The following is a 6,046-nucleotide window of genomic DNA, read 5'->3' on the forward strand; positions in this document are numbered from 1 at the left end:
GAAGTAGGAACATTTAATGAGGCTCAGATGTTGTTGGTCCTGTTTGTGACGGCTCTGCTGCAGTGATTTATATTGGATGATGAACTGTGACATGGAAATCACGGTAAGCAATAAATGCTTGAGCTCATAAGATCAGTATGGATGGAGTTATTGGACTTTCCCCGTACAACAACTTTCATTCACAACAATAACATCACGTCAGCCCATCAAACACCTCACTGACTTCTACATTACAGCTCTACTTTATTTTTCTCTCTTAGAGCCTTTTTCAGAATGACTTATAATAACTCCTGTATCCCGAATATGAATTAATAGTACTACAAATTCAGTGATTCAGCAAGAGATGACTCAACATTCAAACACTGTAAATAAATAAACCTTCATGACACTGCTGCATCACACCTGCTTATGAAGCATATGAAGTGGATCAGAGTACAATTGTTCATGGGTTTGTTTGTTGTGTCATATTACGAGCCAAATGTATTTTTGCAATGACTGAGAATAAACACAAATGCAGCATTTTTTTTCATGTCATTCAGAAACAAAGTGACAGCCATTTGAATGTGAGTCTGTTTGCACGGCAGCTGTGTTATTATGAAGACTGGATTTCCATTTCTTATCCATTAACTAAATGAAGCATTTTCTTTGTAGAGACAATAGAGATGTGAATGAACTCAACAACAGAAGTAATTGTCCTGTATATGTTCAAGTTGTTCCAACATAAACTGAGCAACAGTGTAGAAGGGAAACTCCCTGCAGGATGAATGAAAGCAGACACTGCATTAGAGCACGTGTGTGTAACGCAGCGATTATTTGAATTATTTGAATTTCACCTAAACACTCCCACAGTAACAGCTTGCCCAGCTTCAGCTCCTGCTGTATATTAATCTAGGAACATGTTTAAAGCTTTTGTTCTATATCTGCTCTGACAAATGAAGCTCATACATTTATACAGAGAGGAGGAGAGATGCAGTGAAAGGAGAGATTAGATCTAAACAAGACAATCAAACTACAAGTCAGTCATTGTCATCATGTTTTGTTATGAAACATCATGAACTCTCAAAGGTTTCTAAGAAATGGTTCAACAGCATTCCAGTCACATGAACAAATGCAGCAGATTCCCCCATGAAATCTACCCTCACGACACACGTGTGTGTTACGTTACAACTTCTTATTATTCCTTCAGATACACACATACATTGAGTACATTGTGTGGTTCAGATGGATTACATTATTAAATCATCATTAAATCTTCATTATGAGTAATTAAATTATCTTCAGTGATTACAATCACAAATATTTTCCCAACTGAAAGCACGCCCTGCGCGCACACACACACACACACACACATGAACTTTGTTCTTATAAAACAAAACTTAATGTTTTACTTTCTATTTCTCGCAATTTTCATTTTTCAAAAATTCATTATAACTTATAATAACCAATAAAAACTTCTGAATCCCAAACAGCTTAATTTATACTTGTTTGCTGTGGTCTCATCTTGGCACAGAATCCTGAATCAGAGAGTAAATTAAACAGGAAACACAGAGGAAAATGTACACAAGTAACAAGAGAGCAGAAACTTTGCATCCACATTTGAAAGTCAAGTGAGGTGGAAGAACAGACTCTTTGCTCAGATCTGAGGTACTGATTTCACAAGTAATTTAGTTATAGTGTTTAAATGTAAATTAACCCTTGTCCACTATGTAAATTTGAGATGTGATCACAGAAACAACAAGACAGCAGCTTCTCTTTCTGCAGCAGCTGAGGTGGTTTGGTATACTCACTTCTATTGATGTTATTCTGTGTGTCTGTATCACAACCTGGTATGCAAAGACCACAAAGCTCTATGGATGGTGGTCAGATCACAACGTATCACCTGTCTGAACTGCCAGTCATTCGGGACAGCAGTGGAGGCATGGCGGGGGTATGGACTGATTTTACCCATGTGTGGCTGATGCCATCACACCCATCCTCATGCAAACATATGCAGTTACACTTGCCCAACATGGAGACAAACAGAAATAAACACTGTACACACACTAACACTCCCAAAACATACAGGTCCTTCTCAAAAAAAATAGCATATTGTGACAAAGTTCATTATTTCCTGTAATGTACTGATAAACAGACTTTTATATATTTTAGATTCATTACACACAACTGAAGTAGTTCAAGCCTTTCATTGTTTTAATATTGATGATTTTGGCATACATAACTCATGAAAACCCAAAATTCCTATCTCAAAAAATTGTATTGAATCTAAAATACATGAAATTCTAATGTTTATCAGAACATTACAGGAAATAATGAATTTTATCACAATATTCTAATTTTTTGAGAGGGACCTGTACTGTATACCCCAAGGCCAGGAACCATCATCCCCACAGGGGCAATCTGCCCCAGACCCAGGAGATGTTGCCCTTTGCCCCGCAATGGAGACAAGCCGGTTGCCCCCTGTCCCGCAGTAGCAGAGAGGCCAGCAGAGGCCAACTCCTTCTCTGCCCACACCAATGGCGAGCAGAGAACCTATACCCTATACCTCTCTCCGCCCATGTGGTGTTGCTGCGTGCCGTTCTAAGTGCATTTAGAACACGGGAGGGGCATGGTGCTTTCTGCCAGAGAGCAGCGGGTGTCAGCACGACCCCTCAATGTCCACCCAGGGGGCGGGGTCAATGCTACTTGAGCAGAAACCATTGCTGTGGCCTGGCACCGACACTAACATGTCCACACGTTGTTTAGTTTTCACAGTGTTGAAGAGTGACAAAGAGAGAAAAATAAAACTTCTGAATAGAAGTACAAGTATGATGCGTAGCCATTGTTTTGTTAGTGTATAATGATATTAGCACAGAAACACAAAAATAGAAAGAGGAGCATTGTGTAGAGTTACTTTACAGCTGTGAGTGAAAAGTAAAAGTCTCAGTAATTTTGTGGTTATTTGAATGTTGTTCTTGCTTGTGTTCAGTGTTGTATATGGATTTCTGTTTGTGTACAATAACACAATAATGATGTGTTGCAGTTTTCTGTGTTTTTAAGCCTAATATCTTTACTTATATCAGTAAACAGTCTGCAGTCAACAGGAGTTATGAAGGGCTGACATATAAAATACTTGCAGAACAAGTCGCTCCATTTATCTTTATGACTGTGTCACTGTACACACTCTGTCTGATAGGTTTGTAGCTTAAACCTATTCGCTGGAACGTTGAAGGCAATGTAATTACACAGCAAGCAAGACACGAAGTAGGCAAAGTTCTTTATGTTTCACGTGCACGGGAGAGAACTGGACAGGCGCCGTTCCTTCGCTTGACCTCAGTTGCTCTCGTCCGCTCTCCCGTAACACTGCTCGTTTATTGTGGTTACATGAATATGCATAGGTTCATTAACATATAACATACCTTGTGTGTGTGTGTGTGTGTGTGTGTGTGTGTGTGTGTGTGTGTGTGTGTGAACCCATTAATGACTTCCTAAACCTGCTGGCCTGGAAGTCCAGCGGTTCATCTAAACAAAATGCACTTAGCCTAAAAAAGACATAGATACGTTTATCCTACCATAAAACAATAAAACAAGGTACGACCTCTCCCATGCTCCCAGGATGTGGGTTTGAATACCAGAACACCCTGGAATGCACACAAAGCTTGCAGACTATTAAGGATCAAACCTCCTATCACTCTACACCTAATTATAAAACTCTAAGCATATATAAGTAGATATTTCTAAGCATAAATGACAATCACAATACAAATCTGACACTGTCCTCTACATTATAATCACTCCAGTCCTTGTAGAGTGAGATAAGAGCAGTGGTACTTGTAGTAGAAAGTGAGGATAAAGGAGATGTGCTGCCACCTCCTGGCTGTAGTTGAAATGTGGACATTTTATTCTCTTATTCTCATAAATTAATCAACATTATTTATGTTATACAGAAACAAAAAACATGTTTAGAATATAAAAAGAAAATGCTGTGTATTAATTTCTACACTTCAACTTTAATTTGAGTTTTCCTAACTTTCCTTTTATCATAAAGGTTAGTTTTCTTATGCACATCCTCTTGAACTTTAACAGTAAATTATCACCAGCTGTTTTTACCCTCTGATGTGCCCTCCAGTCCTAAACCTGTGATATCAGAACATGCCATTCTTATTTTTTTAAATACCGTTCTCTTAAAAACTGTGCAACACTTGACTTTTTTCCTCCAAGATATATAACCAAAAAAATAAATAAAAGTTACATGTGCATTATCTTTTACTGCATATAGAGGTGAAGGCAAGCACAAGTGAAGTGAGGCACTGTTCCTGTTGGTCAGTAAACAGTCAGCAGCTGCATTATATGGAGTTCACCTTGATTCTCTTCATAACACGTTAAGTCTTCTTAAAGAGGAAATTCTTTGTTTGGTGTAACAGAACCACAAATGTTTCACTCCATATTTAACTTCTTCCATTTTATTGTCTTTCCTGTCTTATCACACTGAAAGTGGCTAACCTCCAGTGTTGGGGAGTAACGGAATACATGTACCGCCGTTACGTATTTAGAATACAAAATATGAGTAACTGTATTCCGTTACTGTTACCGTTTAAAAAGGTGGTATTCAGAATACAGTTACTTTGTTGAAATAAATGGAATACACTGCGGTACTTCCCTGTTTCATATTGTGGCGGGTCAGGACTGTTTGGGTTTGTTTGACAGCTATGTTCTGTTGTTCCAGGCGGCAGCGTTACGGTTGCCATGGTTACAGGGTGACGCGCTCGCTCTCTGCGTGTTTCCTGGGTGAGAGAGCGCCTTTTTGTTGTTAGCTAATAGGCAGAATGCTACAGGCATAGCTCTAAAGCAGCGGTCCCCAACCCCCGGGCCTCGGACAGGTACCGGTCCGTGAGTCGCTTGGTACCGGGCCGCGAGAGTTGAGGCTCAGGTGTGAAATGTATGGTTTTCAGGGTTTTTATCGGTTTTCAGCGTTATTTTGTTATCGTTTTTATCGTTAACGCGGTTTTCCTGGGTCTTTTCACGTGTGTTATGAATAAACCTTCTTTTCTTCGGTACCGGTACTAGTTTTATTTTGTTGTATTTATCCGCGACACCTTAAAGGCCGGTCCGTGAAAATATTGTCGGGCATAAACCGGTCCGTGGCGCAAAAAAGGTTGGGGACCGCTGCTCTAAAGAATGTAGCTTCATAGGCAGTGTAGTCCGTGCTGCAGGGAGAATGGACTACCGTACCCGTTATGTGTCTGTGAGCGAGGGAGGGAGAGAAAGGAAGTCCGAGCTGTCACGGAGCAAAAACGGGAGCTGGAAGCATGTAAATATAATAATAACCACAGCAGCCAAGAAGAGTGCCTGACGAGCCCATTTGTAAGTAAGCTATTAAGACTCAACTGTACACTGTGTTCGTGTTTTCCTCCGGAAAAAATAAGTTCCGTTGGAGCAGCCTTTCAACGCCTCTCTCTGTCTCCCGCAAGCAAAGTTGACCCAGACAACAAAGTAAAGCTAGTTTTCGGCTACCAGCCCAACACGGAACCCGAAGTATTAGCCAGAGGTCCCTTTACTACGGTTCGGAGCCGCGGACCTTCAGTAACAGTAATAAATCACAGCAATAGTACATTCACGTAGTTGTAAACAGCATGATAATATATTAAGTAATCCAAAGTATTCAGAATACGTTACTCTCATTGAGTAACGTAACGGAATACGTTACAGAATACATTTTGGGGCATGTATTCAGTATTCTGTAGTGGAATACATTTTAAAAGTAACCTTCCCAACACTGCTAACCTCTGACTGAAAGTGAGGAAGTCATGCTGACAGAGGAAGGTAGGAACAGTTGGGAACACTTTTTCTCTGGATAAAAACCAGGCACGGATAAAAATTTGGCAGTCAGCACTTTGAATGGAAATCTGTGCCAACTACAAATTTATCCAGATGATACATGGACACAGCAACAGGGTCAAAGTGGTTCAGCTCAAACTGAAGAGCAGAAAAACAACAAAGTCTGAAGTAGAAATGTTGGAGAAGTTCAACCCGCCCCTAACAGCACACTCAATGAGCACCAGCTGATCAT

The sequence above is a fragment of the Oreochromis aureus genome, linkage group 3, assembly GCF_013358895.1.
Source record: "Oreochromis aureus strain Israel breed Guangdong linkage group 3, ZZ_aureus, whole genome shotgun sequence".
Classification (NCBI taxonomy): domain Eukaryota; kingdom Metazoa; phylum Chordata; class Actinopteri; order Cichliformes; family Cichlidae; genus Oreochromis; species Oreochromis aureus.